This window comes from Delphinus delphis, chromosome 16, assembly GCF_949987515.2.
Source record: "Delphinus delphis chromosome 16, mDelDel1.2, whole genome shotgun sequence".
NCBI classification, from domain to species: Eukaryota; Metazoa; Chordata; class Mammalia; order Artiodactyla; family Delphinidae; genus Delphinus; species Delphinus delphis.
In genome coordinates this window covers 63,723,486-63,741,982 of record NC_082698.1, presented here as the reverse complement: position 1 = coordinate 63,741,982, position 18,497 = coordinate 63,723,486, and the positions used below count along the sequence as shown (strand labels likewise).

Sequence of the window (18,497 nt, the reverse complement as noted above, 5' to 3'; positions counted from 1 at the left end):
AGTTACTACTCATTAATGGTAAAACCCTCCCATTCTATTAAGAGGGTATCTCACAGGGTTGATCTGAAGGGACTGTGCAACTGGACGGCAGAAATTTAGAACTTTAAAAAAATTACAGCTGTATTGAGATATAATTCACATACCATACAATTCACCTATTTAAAGTGTACAATACAGTGGTTTTTAGTATATCTACAGAGTTTTGCAACCATTGCCACAATCAACTGTAGAACATTTCCTCACCCTCCCCACAAAAACCTATACCAAGAGCAGTGACTCCTCTTTTCTTCCCACATTCCCCTCACCCACAACCCTAGGCAACCACAAATTTACAATCTGTTTCTGTAGATTTGTCTATTCTGGACATTTCATATAAATGGAATCACACAATATGTGGTCTTTTGTGAGCTTTTGTGGGGGGTGGGAGGGATGCTTAGTGTGTAGCGAGACAGAAAAGAACCTCTTCCGTTGGGAGTATTACTTTCACTTATTATTTACTAAAACCTTCGGACGTGTACCATATAAGTTCTCTAATGATACCCTAATCAGGGGTCCCCAACCGCCGGGCCATGGACCACTACCAGTCCGAGGCCTGTTAGGACCGGGGCCGCACAGCAGGAGGTGAGAGCAAGCGAGTGAAGCTTCATCTGTATTTACAGCCGCTCCCCATCGCTCGCATTACCGCCTGAGCTCCGGCTCCTATCAGCATTATGGTGAGTTGTATAATAATTTCATTATATCTTACAATGTAATAATAATAGAAATAAAGTGCACAATAAATGTAATGCACTTGAATCATCCCGAAACCATCCCCCTCTGCCCCAGTCCGTGGAAAAATTGTCTTCCATGAAACTGATCCCTGGTGCCAAAAGGGTTAGGGACTGCTGCCCTAAATGAATGCACTTCATTGCATCGGGTCATATCCAAGATGATCATTAAATAAAAATCATCATTATTGAAAAGCATTTAATCATATAATAAATGAAAGTAAGATGTAGTGTATCTAGAACAGTGCCTGGCATGTATTAGCTTCTCAGTAAGTAGCCATATTTTCCTCTACCCTACTCCCAGCGTTAAACATTTACTCATATTATAAAACATATAGAGCAGATTTGAAGAAACTCTTAACTTAGCAGAGTACTTTGAACATACTAGTGAATAAATACCTTTTAAAACAGGAAATGAAGATATAGTCATGGATGTGTGCATTTTACAGCTGTGATATTATTTCATAAAGGCTATGGAAAACAGTTTCATATGCTGGACTAGGAAGCACCAATTATAATTTCAAGTTTGAGCTGATATCAACTGCAATCTTAGATAACCGACTTACTTCCTCTCGTCCTCAGTTTATCTACAACTCCAAGCTAAGAAAGATAGGCTGGATCATAGCTAAAACGCCATCCCCATCGTTCATATTGTGGAAGTACCTTATGGCAGTGTCTCCAAGACACACCTGCCATGTATTTATTTCATGCTAAAGGTCACACATTGAATTACAGGATTGCTTCTTAGGGAAGTCCAGTTGGTTGACTGTCATAAGATCTTGCAGCTTTTAATCACCTTGATGAAATCACCAGGTTTCATTGTCTGGTCCTCAGCTATCCAAGATCAGAAACCTAATTTGTTTTTCAAAAACTCTTATAGCAATCCAGTCCTTTTGCAGGGTATTTACATTAATCAAACTCCCAAGAGAGTAATACAGCATCCACATTTCCAATTTGTTAATTGACCATGAGAAACATGGCTTGAGAGCAAACTAAGTACCATATTCGCCTACCAACTTATTATTTAAAAGAAGTCTAGGGAATTCCCTGGTGGTGCAGTGGTTAAGAATCCGCCTGCCAATGCAGGGGACACGGGTTCGAGCCCTGGTCCAGGAAGATCCCACATGCCGTGGAGCAACTAAGCCCATGCGCCACAACTACTGAGCCCGTGCTCTAGAGCCCATGAGCCACAACTACTGAGCCCGTGTGCCACAACTACTGAAACTCACGCACCTAGAGCCCATGCTCCGCAACGAGAAGCCACCGCAATGAGAAGCCCACGAACTACAACGAAGACCCAATGCAGCCAAAAATAAATAAATAAATAAATTTGTTTTAAAAAATAAATAAGTCTATTTTAATAAAACACTCAATTGAGGGCTTCCCTGGTGGCGCAGTGGTTGAGAGTCCGCCTGCCGATGCAGGGGACGCGGGTTCGTGCCCCGGTCCAGGAGGATCCCACATGCCGCGGAGCGGCTGGGCCCACGAGCCATGGCCGCTGAGCCTGCGCGTCCGGAGCCTGTGCTCCGCAACGGGAGAGGCCACAACAGTGAGAGGCCCACGTACCGTACACACACACACACAAAAACTCAATTGAAATCAGAATGCTGTTGTATGAGCATGGATTGGAGCAAGGTAAGTAATTGGTTATGGCATCTGGTAGTGTTGGTCTGGAGCTGCCAGCACCACCATCAGGAGCAGATAGGCTCTCTTGGATGAACACTGCTGATTCTTTCTTCTTTGATTTCCCTTTCCTACTGGTAATTCCAATTATCTCTTCAGATGTAGATATAGATGTAGATATACACATATTTATATTTATATACAAACATATATTTGACAGATAGATAGGTAGGTAGAGACCATCAGTTAGGCTACAGCCAAATTTTGCTTCTTTTTTCTACTGGTGTCCTTGAAGCTTTTTTTTTTCTTTTTTTGCCTTGGGGGCAACTTTTACCATTTTTTTTCTCTTTATAACTATAATACACCCTTATTAGAAGTTTTTTAAAAAGTACAGCTAAGAAAAAATATGAGAGAAAAATCTTCCATAGTTCCACTACATAGTTATAACCAGTTTAACATTTTGGAATATTGTACTCCAAAATTTTAAAAAATAAAACAGGGTCATATTATAAATACTGTTTTGAAGACTTTCTTTTTAATCTTATACAAGCTTTACTACTCTTTAAAAATGAATAACTAAAGTTTAAAGAGGTATAGGCATAGGTTTAAAGAGGCATAGGTTTCAAACTCTCAGAACCGAACTAATTCTTTCTCATTGAACTAATTTTTTTTTAACTAGTTAAATTTTATTCTTTAATTAGAAACCCTGGGGAAAAGAAGTCACATCAGGACTTAAAGGCAAAGGCAGAGACCCAAAACCAGCTGGTTTTTCCTTATTAGCCTGGAGCAGAGTTTAAACCAGGCCAGACCCACTCCAGCTCTGGCCACAGCCTGCCCTCTACGTCCTGGTCCCAGGGGTTTGTTTGGTGGCAAACTGGCTTCACTTCATCCGAGGACCTAGCTTGAGTGAATTCATGGCTTCCTCAAGTGTGAGCATCCCTTGTTCCTGCCACTGGCAGTGCCACTCAGCCATGGACTTAGGAATTTGATCAAAAACACAAAAAAGCCCTTGGCATTCACACATTTAACATTTGGCATTTTTGTCTAAACAAGGAACTACCCTGAAAGGCCATGACACAATAATTTGTGATTTTGCTGAGGTATCACTTTGGACATGTACACCTGGACCTGGGGGTTCAGGGCTAGTCACTTACATGGTCCCTGAGCCTAAGCAACCATCAGTTCTCTAATTATGATCTCATACACATTTTATCTGAAAAATCAAATACAACAATGGTATAAGGGATCCACAAATGGCTTAGGGTACACCCTACTGTGAATGTCAAGGATATATTTTATTCATATATTGTATAAAGAGTTTCAAAAGACTGAAGATGTTTTTTTTTTTAAGTTGTCAAGCTTTTTTTGTATTATTTATTTATTTATTTATGGCTGCGTTGGGTCTTTGTTGCTATGCGCAGGCTGTCTCTAGTTGCGGTGAGCAGGGGGCTACTCTTCATTGTGGTGCGAGGGCTTCTCATTGCGATGGCTTCTCTTGTTGTGGAGCACAGGCTCTAGGCGCGCGGGCTTCAGCAGTTGTGGCTCGCGGGCTCTAGAGTGCAGGCTCAGTAGTTGCAGTGCAAGGGCTTAGCTGCTCTGCGGCATGTGGGATCTTCCCGGACCAGGGCTCGAACCTGTGTCCCCTGCACTGGCAGGCAGATTCTTAACCACTGCGCTATCAGGGAAGCCCCTAACTAGTTAATTATTTTTTATGTCAGCTTCCACATATGTAAAATGTGAGTATTAAAGCAGATCTACTGACAGGACTCTGATGAGAAATAGCTAATAAAAAACAATAAAACACTTTTCAAATGTAGTGTTAGTACAAAAGATCATTTAAATAATAGGATTTAAAACATCATTGCTCTTTGTATTTGACATCTACTCCACATCATCATCATCAGCATTTATTTAGTAGATCTAAATCTTCTTTATCTTATTCCATGTGGTGTTTATATACATTCAACATTAGTCCATTAGACAATTCAGGATCATGGGAATTCTAAGATATCCCTCACTTCCCTAGATTTCTCCTCTCTAAATCACTTAACCTTAACAATAGTTTTGTCAACCTAAAGTTTTATACCAATCTATGCTGACACCCTTTTCTAGATCAGATAAGAAATAAGATATTTACCAATACTCTCAATTATTATTTTCTTGTCATAAAGCACATACCACAGAGTGGATATACTGCTCTGATATTTGTCACCCCTCTACTTATTTGGCTAAAGTAGGCTTGTTTGATACTTGGGTTGTCAGATCAAATTATAATTTCAACCCTTTAGCTATGTTTAGCCCCTTGGCAGTGGCTGAGTTGAGAATTTAGAATTCAGAAGCAGATGGTTCAGGAGCACGGTAACTAGATATGAAGCATTTTACCTCTATGTCCTTGGTTTACAACTGAACTTGGTTGATCACTATTGGTGTCCTATACAAGATGTAAGTGATCTGATTTGAATCTCTAATGAACAGCACCCATGTTAAAAAAACTCATCACTCTTGCACTAATTGGCATTTTTGTTGTCAGTGTCAGGACAGAAGCCAAGGACTGAATCAGTCTGGAAACCTGAACTGCGGCTGTGTCTGAGTCATCAGTCTAGATGGCCCATTCAGCCTCTGGCCTTTCCTTAGAGTTTACAGCTCAGCGCAAATGTGTATACTTCCCTCCCTGTGACTTCACAAAGCCAGATTAAAAGATGTTTACTTAAAATATATCTTTTTATGATAAGAATGGTAATAATGATAGCTAACATTTACTGGCCACTTGCTAGGAGCCAGGTTTTATTCTAAGAGTATTTACTTACTTCTCACAGCAATCCCATGAGTTAGGTACTAATATTTCTCCCATTTTTTAGAGCTGAGGAAACTAAAGCACAGAGAAATTAAATAACTTGCCTAAGCCTTCTCAGATAATAAGTGGTGGAGGTAGACTCTAACTCTAAATACAATTTCTCTCTGCCTAATTATAGCATTTATTTGACTTCTTCTTTTAAACATCATACTATACCACTGACATAAATTTTAAATATTCTATGTTCAAATCAAACAAGGCATATATCAATGTCTCAAGTTTAAAACTGCTCATCTTTCTGTACTAGTTATTATTTGTTTCTGAAAAGAGGCGATGGATCTTTCTTAAATTTGATTCACGTGCATCCTTATTCTGATTTTTTTTTTTTTAATATTTATTTATTTGTCTGCATTGGGTCTTAGTTGCACCACGCGGGATCTTCGTTGCAGCAATGTGGGATCTAGTTCCCTCACCAGGGATCGAACCTGGGCCCCTTGCATTGGGAGCGTGGAGTCTTAGCCACTGGACCAAGGAAGTCCCTTATTCTGGTTTTAAGGTAGTTAAAGACGTTGATTTTACAATGGCTTTTATGCTTACTTATTTTTTTTCATTGTTTGAGTTAAACATTACCTGAACTTGGAAACATCCTCTGACCTTAACATTTCTAACTTAATAGAGAAGAGAGAATTAAATCAAATAAAACCCTGCCTACCATGCCATCCCAATATAAACATAGTGAATGATCACCAAATAAGCAATCCAGCTGCCTCTTTTTGTTAACATAGTAATTGGATTTCTTCCACCTATTCTTCATACAAAATTAAAAAGCAGATAAGAATTTTTTTTAAAAAACTGAGTCTCTATTTTTTGAGACTTCCCATAGTAGCTAGGAAGGAAGTTTTTAGTACATTGAGATAAATGACCTTTAAAATAAAGTTCATGGGGCTTCCCTGGTGGTGCAGTGGTTGAGAGTCCGCCTGCCGATGCAGGGGACATGGGTTCGTGCCCCGGTCCGGGAAGATCCCACATGCCGCGGAGCAGCTGGACCCGTGAGCCATGGCCGCTGAGCCTGCGCGTCCGGAGCTTGTGCTCCGCAACGGGAGAGGCCACAACAGTGAGAGGCCCAAGTACAGCAAAAAATAAATAAATAAATAAATAAATAAATAAAGTTCATGAGCAATTAGATCATTTTAAAGAATAAAAGAAATTAATCTGGTTCTCACAGCTTTCTTAAGACTTAGAAAAATATTATTTGCTATAATTACCAGCTAGAAAAATAGAAATAGAAAATAATTACTTTTTTATGTTTCTTTTAGTTGCCATCTCTACTCAGTTATTCAAAGCGTGTTCTAAGCCTCATTTAGCACATATTTATTGCTCCAGTTTTGCTAGTAGATAAACTTTGGGGTGTTCCCCTAAAAAAGCTCTTATTAAACTAAATTAATAATGTGAACTTGGCAATCTCGGTTTTACTGCTGATTTACACTTACATTTGCATGGCCATTCTAGTGTTTAATTTTCCTATGTACAAAATAATCATAATAAAGACCAACTTCACGGACAGTGGTATAGTTCTGTCATTGTTATTAGAACATAATAACCAATACATGACTGTAAATAACTTCAAAAAGATGAAGTGCTAAGTAAATGTCTACTTAAAATATGATCTCTACATGCTTAATTTCACTATGTCTAGTAATTTGCAGATAGAAATGCACCAAGATAATTGTTTATTATTTATGGTTGCTTCAATTTCTTTTAAGTTATTTCTTTGACCAGTCAGAGATAGGAAATCATCCAGATTTCCAAGGACTTGGAAGCATTTTGGAGGAAATCACTAAATCATCATAATCCTAATATCACTTGAGGTCTCCTTCTTGGAACTCTACATTTTCTGAGTTTTTTCAAAATTGATTCTCAAATGCATTACTAACAAGGGTGTACTCCTCTGAAAGGAGATGCCATGTAGTATAGAAGAACTTGGGCTTTGGTGTCATGTAGACTTGGGTGTGAATCACAGCTCTGAGGGGGCCCTGTGGAAATTTTTTCTCTGATCTTCAGTTTCCTCCTCTATACAAAGAAGGATAATGATATAGAATACCTTGGATGATCTCAGGGTGTACCTCCTGAGACTTTTTCAGATCCCTGAATTTGCAAAACCCACAGTAGCATATAATTTTTTCAGTTTCATTCTCCATAAAATGGGGATAACAATTCACACTTCCTGGGTTGTTGTATTAAATTAAATTATGTATTAAATGTGAACAATAAAGCTTGGTTGGTGTGGACACTGGACAAGGTCAGCTAGGATCACCAGAGAGCTGAGTAATTCATTCTGGCTTATCTGCATTTTAATAAGTCCAATTTGCAGTCAGCCACCAGTAGTTGAAATCTTGATCTACATTAGAGAATATGTGTTTTAAGCGTACTGTACTCTTTATTTCTGAGAAAACAGGCAACTCAGTCTGTGACTTGAGCTGGAATCTCAAAAACCAAGGCATAAGAACAGACAGAACTGCCTCTCAGCTATGTGTAATAGGGTTTTTTGTTTGTTTGTTTTTTTGTGGTACACGGGCCTGCCACTGCTGTGGCCTCTCCCGTTGCGGAACACAGGCTCCGGACACGCAGGCTCAGCGGCCATGGCTCACGGGCCCAGCCGCTCCGCGGCATGTGGGATCCTCCCAGACCGGGGCACGAACCCGTGTCCCCTGCATCGGCAGGGGACTCTCAACCACTGCGCCACCAGGGAAGCCCCGTAGTAGGGTTTTTAAGTCCAAAACTCGAGAGGAGCAGTCTATGGAAGAAAAAAAGAGTCTGATTCTAGGGCTTGGACAGAAAGTAAAGACCTGATGTAAAACAAAGGTTGTTGCAAGGTGGGCAGGAAAAATAGTGGTTAAGCCAGTTAAGGAAAATGCAAAAGTATGAAAGTGCCTCTTATGGGGCACCTACAGAAGAACTCTTGGGCAAGGTGGGTGCTGTAAACAGCCCCAATCATTTCCAAAAGCGAAAGTCCCCCGTATCAATTATCTCAAGAATTGTGAGCATCCACTAGGCCAAAGCACATATATTGATAGTCATTGCTCAATGACTGGTGCACAAAGAACCACCAAACATTTTTAGCTCCTTTCCTCATTTGAATTGATTCTTAACAGTATTTCTGTGTTAAACTAACATCATAATTGTTAATGACAATTGAATCAGTTAATGTTGCTGAGAGTTTAGGTCATTTGATCTTTTCTGGCACACAATAAGCATTCATTAAATATTTGTTGAATTGTGTGAATAATTTAGGACAACTCAACAATTAATAGATTATTTTCATAGCATGCTACAGACAAATATTTATTAAGTGACTAATTTGTGCCATGCCTTGAGATTAAAACTGTGTGGCCTATATACATTTTTTTATGGCTTCGATTCTCAAGGAGTTGATCTAGTTAAATAGATAAAGCATAAATGCATATATGAAAACTCAGTTTAATTCAGCAATATAAGAAATGTTATAACCATTAGTTGTTTAATTACATAATAATTGGAAGAAACAATGAACAAAGGCAGGAAGGAAAGATAAAGCAAGGAAATACTGGTGGAACATTTTGGAGACAAGGATTTGTGTAGAAGAGTGGCAGATCAGACCAGAAAGGTTGTTTATGTTTTATAGGATCAGTATGATCACATTTCTGATTATACCAAGGCTTTTCTTATTCCTATTTGAAATCTGCACAATATTGTCAGGCCAATGGGCTGTCTACAAACAGATTTATCCCCAGCTCAGTTTACACTGTGGTAAATTTTTGGTTTAAGTCCCCTGTGACATTGTAAATATTTGCTTATCCCTTTTATTGACATTATCACCCACATTTTTTTTTTTTTGGCTGCGTCACGTGGCTTGTGGGATCTTAGTTCCCTGACCAGGGATTGAACATGGGCCCCCGGCATTGAGAGCGTCCTAACCACTGGACCTCCAGGGAATTCCCTCACCCACATTTTTAATTAAAGCTTATTGTCTAGGTTATAAGATGAAAGGAGAGAATCTCTAATATATTAACAGGAGACTTCTTGGTTAGACTATGTTTTAACTAATCCATTCTCAGTTTGGAATGAAAAGCAGTTGGGTGATGAGGCAAAATAAAGGTTTTCCAGGTGTTCCATTAAAGTATGCGGACTTTGATAGGAAGTTTGCTAAAGCAAGAAACACCAAATGGGTAGATCCAAATGCAAATAAAAATAAGAACTTGAATAGGGATATAAAATACAAATTCCTTTTGATAGATTTCAGGTAATAACTTCTCGGAAATGTGTATTAGCCCTTGCTATTTCAGTCAACAAATTTTATTGAGTCTTCTTTGTGAAAACAGTCTAAGACTTAGTCTTATGCTATTTTTCTGTTCTCTTCTTGCTTCTGTTAAATAAACACCAAGTCCCTAAAATCAAAGTTAATAATTTTAATAATCCTTTGCCTACCGATACATATGAAAATAACGGCGAGTTTCCTTCTTTGGGTGATTTCTGATTTTTGAACTAACCTGCATAATTACTTTTCATGAGAAGATAGTGGGGGGGGGCACAATGAAAAGAGAATACATTTTAAACTGAGAGGCCTAGGTTTGAATTCACCCAGCTGTGCAGCTCACTGGTTGGCTACCTTTGGGAAAGCTAAACTTCCTTAAGCCTTAGTTTCCTCCTTGTAACATGCAAATAGCAATACCTTTCAGGGTTGCTGTGAGTGTTGAATAAGAGATAACTTAGGCTGCTCCTGTCTTAGAGTACACTTGGAAGAAATATTAATTCCCATTTCCTTTCCTTCACATCATTAGTGTTAGTGTGATTATTTGGGTCATGCATAAGAACACTGAACTTTATTTTCAGCTTTCTGAGATGTCCAAGCTGCCCAAAAATAGAATCTGAGTGGAATCACCCAGAGACTGGCACACTGGCATTTAAGATATTCAGTGATAGCATTATGAAGAGAGAATATTTCAAGTATTATTTTCCTACCCTTAACTTGCAAAAAATTTATTGACCCATGTTGATGTGCTGAGAAATAACACAAAGCATTGAAATTTACTTTCAAAAGAACAAAGGTCTTAAATTGTCTGAACAAAATGACTATCATAAATGGAACAAAAAAAATAGGTCTGTTAAAGCATTCAGATTGCCTTCCAATGCCCTATCTTTCAGCATTAATGCCTAATGTTTCGGTCCACATATCAATTCATGTTCTCAGCTAAAATACTGCAGATACAATGTTTCTGAAAGCATTCGTTTTTTTCTTTCTATATTTTCTCTTTGCCTGTTTGTTTAGTCATACAAAAGAATTTCAGGGTTCCTTTCTGTCAGAAAAATTATAAACAAAATTCAACACAGTGTTTCCTTAAAGTACTTACTGAAGGAGACAGTAGGTTTTATGTTCATTTTTACCCTTAATTTTTTTTTCAAATACTGCAGAAATGCAAACTTTTAAATATGTGCAGTAGTTATGAGCACAGACTTAGAGTTAGCCTTAGGTTTAATCCTGGCCCAGTCACTCACCCATTGTGTTACCTTGGGCAAGTTTCTAACCTCTTTCTAAGCCTTAGATTCTTACCTGTAAATTGAGAATTCTAACAGTACCTACTTCATAGTTTGTTGAAGGAATATGTAAAATAAAGTACAATGTCCATGACATTAGGCACATGCTAGGCACATGCTAACACAGTGCCTAGCATACAGCTAAAGAATGTTAACTTACTTCTACTGAGATGATAAGTTTATATGTGTGTTAATATAATCATTATATTAATGTGGTGAGCAGGAGGAATCAATTGTAGACCTCAGGCTTACATGCCTGATACTAATTGTCTTGGATTTCTTCAGTTAATCATAGATGCTCTTTAAAAAAAAAAACTCTGGGAACAGATTTCCTTCTTAGAAATAATACTTCCTAAAAAGTGTAATCTTTGGGGCTTCCCTGGTGGCGCAGTGGTTGAGAGTCCGCCTGCCAATGCAGGGAACGCGGGTTCGTGCCCCGGTCCGGGAAAATCCCACATGCCGCGGAGCGGCTGGGCCCGTGAGCCATGGCCGCTGAACCTGTGCGTCTGGAGCCTGTGCTCCGCAGCGGGAGAGGCCACAAGAGTGAGAGGCCCACGTACCGCAGAAAAAAAAAAAGTGTAAACTTTGGTATGTCCTCCATATCAAAAGCACAAGTAAAGGAAGCCTTACAGTGCTTTCATGGAAACCATATAGTAAAGCTTTAATCTACCCCAAAACTGGGGGTGCACACATTATTATAACAACTGATTATTTTCCCATATTTACTTTAATAAATGTATCAACCATACTCTCAGTTTTGTATCAGGTAAAGATGTTTACACGTGTCACATGCATCCTCCGCATGGATATGTTGTGCATTCCTTATGTTTTATTCTTTAAAAGTTCATGTTTATTATCCTTTTCACCTCATCAAAGGAGAAATCAAGAAAGTCTGTTTCCTTAGTCATCTTAGTCATTATCTACCCACACCATCCATCCAGGTTAAGAACATCGCACAGACTGAGTTAGTAAAGTTGATCCGAAAGAGCAATCTGTTCTAAGTGACGGTCCCTGGATCTGCCACGGAACCCTGTAAGTACCCTTCATTACTCTGGCGGGGCAGTATCACATTTCCTTCATGCTACTTTTGTGGCTGACACAGTTAGGCAGTGAGATTTGGGCTCTGGATGATCCTGGTTGATTGACACAGGAACGGTCCTTCTCCTGGGACAGGTAATCACAAATTTACTTTTCAGGATAATAAGTATTCTGTTTATAGTTTGTTTAGATGTTTTTAGTTTTTAAAACTAAATAGGTTTTGAACTTATAGCTTTTTCAGTTTTTTTAGTTTTAAGCAAGTGTTTTCAGTACCGTTGAGATGAAAAAGACATTTCTTAAGGATTTAATTGTAGTTCTCAATTACACTGTATCATGGGGTTTGTTTAAGACCCTCTATAATCCACCATACATACATTGTTTTGGATGGTCAAGAACTTGCCTCTGCTGTGTTTTTCTCATTAGCAAAGGTTAGAAAATAATACAAGTCTCTATTCTTTTTTTTTTTTTTTTTTTTTTTGCAGTACGTGGGCCTCTCACTGTTGTGGCCTCTCCCGTTGCGGAGCACAGGCTCCGGACGCACAGGCTCAGCGGCCATGGCTCACGGGCCCAGCCGCTCTGCGGCATGTGGGATCTTCCCGCACCGGGGCACGAACCCGTGTCCCCTGCATCAGCAGGCGGACTCTCAACCACTGCGCCACCAGGGAAGCCCACAAGTCTCTATTCTTTAAAAATAAGATATAGAGGATTGTTGTTTTTTCATCTGATACTTGAGGGGAATACCTCAATATAAATCTATAAACTTTAAGCAAAACTCATTGAAAATTTGGTATATGTCAGAAATTTCTTTTAAAGAGTAAAAATCTAAAGCAATCTGGAAAAATAGCAAATACAAAAATTTTATATGAATCTACTAGCACAGAAATTCTCACATGCTTATCCTCCAAGTGAAGACTTCCTCTGTCATAGATCTTCCAGATTCCTTGGCATTCCTGTGGATCACCCCAATGTGAGTAAACTGTTTCTATAACTGAGTGACTAAATTAAGAAAACAGCTGAAGGCAAGCACAAGATCATGTTCAAACCACAATAAACACATGTGTTAGATGGGCCACTCAACTTTATGGGGAAGGCTTAAGACATGTAAACTTGTGTTTACTTGTCACTTATGAAATTTGTTTTTAACTATGTTGGATATATTTTTTAAGTTTTAAAAAGTATTCTTTGTACCAGTAAACTCTGGTAAAATCTAAGCTAGTAGGTTTGTGGTGTAATGTTTATACAATTACTAAGATGATATGCAGGGTAGGGGCTACATTACTTGGGAGCAGAAACCAATTTTAAAAAACTAGAATCTAGAATACAAGGTTGATATACTGTAAGCAAGGTATCCACAGTTGCTGAATATTATTTATTTAAAATATTTATATGCAACTTTTTTTCAAAGAGCTCAAATTTTTTGTACACTGTATTTGAAAATGTTACAGTAAAAATGAAAGAAAGATTACTGCTATTCAGAAATTCTTTGTCTCTTTATTCTGTAACTTTTTTTTTTTTTGGCATTTTAAACCGATTTTAATTCTTCCTATTGATTCCTAATTTCACTGCCCAACCAACTCTAGTTTATCTTTCAGTATGGGTCTCCTTCCACCTCAGTGTTCTATACCTGGGTGAAAGGTAGGATACCAGGCTTATCATGGAACAGTTTGCAAGGAAGCAGAAATATGTTCACTTACAGTGTGTGTAGACATTTCCCTTTAGAAAATCATATTGTAGCACATCTTTGTGCTAAATGAAATGGAGGTTTTACTTTTTCCTGTCCCGACTCAAGACTTAGCAGCACTTATATTGATTATGCATCAAGATCTGAAAGGGATAGTGGGGGAAAATCCTCTCTTTAAATAAAAAGAAATCGTTGGAGCACCTACCTAAATAGAAAATGCAGAAACACAATTAAGTAGTCGAGGTTAATTTCAGCACAGGTAAGAGATCAAAAAACCCTGTACATTGAAGATCTAGATTAATGCAGTAATGAAAATAACCTATCCATATAACTCAGTTATTCTCGTGCCCTCTTCCCTCCTTAGTAATAGTGCTTTCAGTCTGGATTATTTTAAAGTTTTCCTCAATAGTCTTTTTCATTTTGCCTGTGTAAATTCAAAGTTCCTTAACAAAAGGTATAGTGAAGCTTCTGATTTGATCATAATAAACAAAGTTTATATCTATTCAATATACTATAGGGAGTCTCTAGGTGACTGAAAAAGGTAAAAAGATCTCTTAGTAAATGCCATGAGGGCAGGAATTTTGGTATGTTTTGTGCACTGCTTTATACCCAGTACCTGGTACATAGTAGGCATTAGATAAATATTTGTTGAATGAATGGGAAGAAATTCTACAAGTATTGTGTGATTTAATTAAGAAAGGTAGGTTTATGGGCTTCGCTGGTGGCGCAGTGGTTGAGAGTCCGCCTGCCAATGCAGCGGACACCGGTTCGTGCCCTGGTCTGGGAGGATCCCACATGCCTCGGAGCGGCTGGGCCCGTGAGCCACGGTCACTGAGCCTGCGCGTCCGGAGCCTGTGCTCCGCAACGGGAGAGGCCACGACAGTGAGAGGCCCGCGTACCGCAAAAAAATAAAAATAAAAATAAGAAAGGTAGGTTTAAATCAATGTATTTTATGCTACCCAAATCTAAGAATGACCCTTAAAAGAAAGAAAAAAAAAACCCAATGGCATTTATCTGAATTTTCAAAACCCAGGCTTCTACCAAGACTGAAATAATGGGGTTAATTTTTTTTTTCCAAATTCATATTCTGAAAATATATGAAATTAATATCAAAGAGCCTATACTTTGACAAAGTAGGTTTTTGAGCAGATGTTGGTTTTGCTAAGGATTCTTTTTTATTGTTCGGCAATGCTTGTGTAAAAGAAGAAATCTGGCATAGACTTTTTCAAAATAATATACAGAAAAAAGTTATTCCAGGTACTCATAAATGAATAGGAGTTATAATATGTTACATTATATAGTAATTTTGACTTTTAAACAGTATCTGATTCGTTTTTTTTCTGAAAAAGTTTGTTCAAACTAATTTGTTACTGGGTTTATTCTCGGACTGATGGCTTTTTCCTCTCCATTTCTCCTGTGATCTCTAGTTAACAACTTTTAATGTTAGTTATCTTCTCTGCTTTTTCTAAGCCTTTGGACAGTTAAAAAAAAAACAACCCTCAGCTTTAAAATGTTGGACCTCACTTTCATACTGGCTTTTCATAGCCAAATTTCCTAAAATGTATCAGTGATTAAATGAGAGTAAATTTCCCATGAATTAAAGTTAATTCTCTTACCTTCTGTGTAGTTCAGGGAACTCTACTCAGTGCTCTGTGGTGACCTAAATGGGAGGGAAATCAAAAAAAGAGGGGATATATGTGTATGTATGGCTGATTCACTTTGCTGTACAGTAGAAACTAACACAGCATCATAAAGCAGCTATACTCCAATAAAATTAATTATTTAAAAAAATAAAGTTAATTCTCTTAAAAATTAAGAATTTTGATATATTTCAAAAAATAATGCCATTTTATTTGACAGATGGAATGTGTTATAATCAATTTAGTATTAATTCCAAACATAAATAAATAAACAACTTGGGCCTCTAGCTGTAAGTGAAATTCTATAGGTAGGAAAACTGACTGACCCCCACCTCCCATAGGTGCTGTCCTGCTGTGGAATCCCTTTGCTCAGTTTTCTCCTATCCAATCAGGTGGAATGTTTCACAGGCACATGGTTTATACAGCTCAAAATAACTTGGGACCTGTGAGCTGACAAATGCTCTGGCTCCGGTGGTGACAGGTTGTCCAGCTTCTAACAGCCATCTTCACTGAAACTAAGGTTAACTCCTCACTCTATGGACGGCTACTCTCCATTTCCAAGGACGTGAAGAATTTTCTTTTTCTCCTGTGCTTTCATCTAAAAGTTCTCCTTGGATAATTATCGTCACGGTGGAGTGCTTGGTTTGGACATCCTCATCTGGGTCAACTAAAAAAAGAAAGGTAATATCCAGATTTAAGTTCTCAAGTATGTTTTGATAACAAGAAACTGACAATGGGAAAGGGATATTTCCGAGACCTAATTACTGTTGCTTACAGTGAAACCGAGGATAACTTTCTAATTACGTAGGATGGGACACAAAATTACGTGAAAAATAAAGTTTTCTACGTGGTCAAATTTTAGAGGGGATTGATGAGACCCTCAGAGATCACAGCCTACTCGGGTCCTAAAGGAAAATATCTTAACAGAGGAAGTCGTGACATGTGTATTATCATTGGCATTTTCCATACATCCATTTATTAAAATTACGGTGTTTGTATAGAGAATATGTGTGCAATGCCTATTTCCTTTTAAAAGGAAATCAAATCTAAAATAATATGACTCCATAGTTAAAGACTTTCATTTAACATTTTTTTTTATCATGTAAAAGGATATGCTTGCTATATTTAGTGTTGGGAGATCTGCTCCCTGGATTAATGTACACAACAGCTGCAGAACGTCTTGCTCAAAGGACATTGCTCTTTCTTTCTCCTTTCTCTCCCCCTCTCTCTCTTTCTCTCTCTCTCTCTCTCTCTCTCTCTCTCTCTCTCCCTCCCTCCCTCCCTCCCTTCCTCCCTTTTCAGCTGCATCAGAAAGACACTTGACAGTCAGTGGCAAGTGTTTGGCTTGGTACATTGCACTATTAGCAGTAATTAGATGCACAACTTGAACTATATTTTAATAACCATATAAACAAAGAAAAAGAAAACATGAGTTAATCTGTATTTCCATTCCCAAAAAGTGAACATTACAGTAAGGGTGCTAAGAAATTTTATTATCTTATCAACAGATTTTTTTACTCATACTTGTTAAAGATACTAGCATCGATCAGTTTGAAAGAAACAAAACAGCTAACCAGTTTCCTTTCTCAAAACATTGTTATTCAACTACTTTCACATTGGTAATGATGAAATGAATTCTACAAGCTCTAAATTTAAAAATTGTTATAATTTTTTAGTCTCTCCTTAATAATAATAACTCTTAACTTCACATAAAATCCATATAATCCTTTTCTAGGATATTGAGAATGTCTACACTTATAGCTATAATAAACATATTTTTAAACAAAAATTAAGATATGCTGTCTGATACACCATTTGACAATAATCAAAATATTTAAAATCAAGGCCATCCCATGAAATCTGAAATATATGCACACTGTACTTACTTTGTCGGGACACAAAATTATAAACATTAGAGAATCTTATAATAATGGAATATGAAACAAACAGTTGGACATTATCCAAATTCTGGAGGTTTGTCTCTATTCCCACTTGTAGAATATGGCTAATGCTATTGGAACTCCTAACAACGTATTAAAGCACCAGTGTTCCATATGTGTACAATTTAGAATATAGACTCTACTACAGACTCTAATACATCTATTGTATAATAGAATATAGTTTCTAGCTTACAAAGGCACACATTCAATGGAATGGACTCAGAACCACAATTCATGGACACAAGAAATTCAATAAATTTTTATCCCAATAGGGTTTTGGAATTCATAGAGATGGTTTTTCAAACTTATTTTTGAAGAAACGGGACTACAGATAAATTAGGTTTCACTGTGAAAGGACTTTCATGAACTAATGTTAGTATATGAAAAGGTGACAGCTAAATTTTTTAGGTTAACTCCTGGATGCAATAGGAGTAATGAACTCAGCTCATTAACCTGAAAATAGAAGATGAATGAGACTGCTAACCCCAGAATAATTAGTCTCCTCATTGACATTGAGATTTGACAAAGGCATTGCTTGTAGCATGGCCGTTATTGCCTATAAAAAGCCAAAAAAATGAAAAGATTTTATCTCTTTTCCTCTCTTAAGAGATATAGAAGGATCAAACACAACAGAAATATTTTCCTAAATTTTTATGGTGCTTTACAGCTGATAAAGAGCTTTTAAAACTGCTAAGGCCTTGGGCTTTTGCTTAAAGGGAACAACCCGTGTACAGACAAAATGGTGTGTTGAGACATTTAAGAACATGTTTTCAGCAGTTACATTTTTGGTGGGCACAAAAGTTGGTGCGACTATTTACCTGCAGTCACTGAAGAGTTCCTACAGCTCATGTATAACTAGAGTCACCTTGACAAGCTCTGTATAGACTGTGTGCTACATAGCCCTCCACCTGGAGTCACAATGCACCCCACGGTCTGAGAGAGGCCCAGCAGAGCCTTCACACCAAGGGCTGGAACTAGCAAATGTGTCAATTAGGGAAGTTATCATTTTTCAAATCCTTAAACACCTAAAGAAAATGAACCCAATATTAAGAGGCTGAAGAAGGATGAAAATGTTTACTTTTTTTTTCTTATTTAAAATGAATCTTCGAGTTAATGGGGATTGACAAAGTTTTCTCATTTGGGACTTCGGTATAAGAGCTAAGTTCATCATGAATGGTGAATTGAGAGTGAAATAAAACCTCATTTTTGTGACTACCACCAAACCCTTTTTTTGATCCTAGATTCCTGAAGCCATCTTACTTGGCTTCATTACCTTTTTTAAGGGTCATAGAATTTACTTCTATACTATTTATTTGCTATATTTCAGATTAAATACTAACTTTGGGCTCTGGTTTTGGTATCCTTTGCACTAGTGCTCCCCTACAGAAAAGGATTACCTTAAATTTGTATAGTGTTCTACATTTCTAAAGTTCCTTCACAAAC

At 37.7% G+C, this 18,497-nt stretch overlaps 1 protein-coding gene across 1 annotated transcript in view; it reads right to left on the bottom strand.

Annotated features, from left to right (window-relative positions):
* The window catches only part of HERC4 (HECT and RLD domain containing E3 ubiquitin protein ligase 4), a 270,043-nt gene that overhangs the window by 144,165 nt on the left and 107,381 nt on the right, over positions 1-18,497 (bottom strand). Inside the window, exons 4-5 of the mRNA XM_069541545.1 lie at positions 15,447-15,781; positions 15,091-15,134 (exon numbers count right to left, since the gene is read on the bottom strand). The gene's annotated coding sequence lies outside the window, so the exon portion shown is untranslated. The remainder of the gene's footprint in view (positions 1-15,090; positions 15,135-15,446; positions 15,782-18,497) is intronic.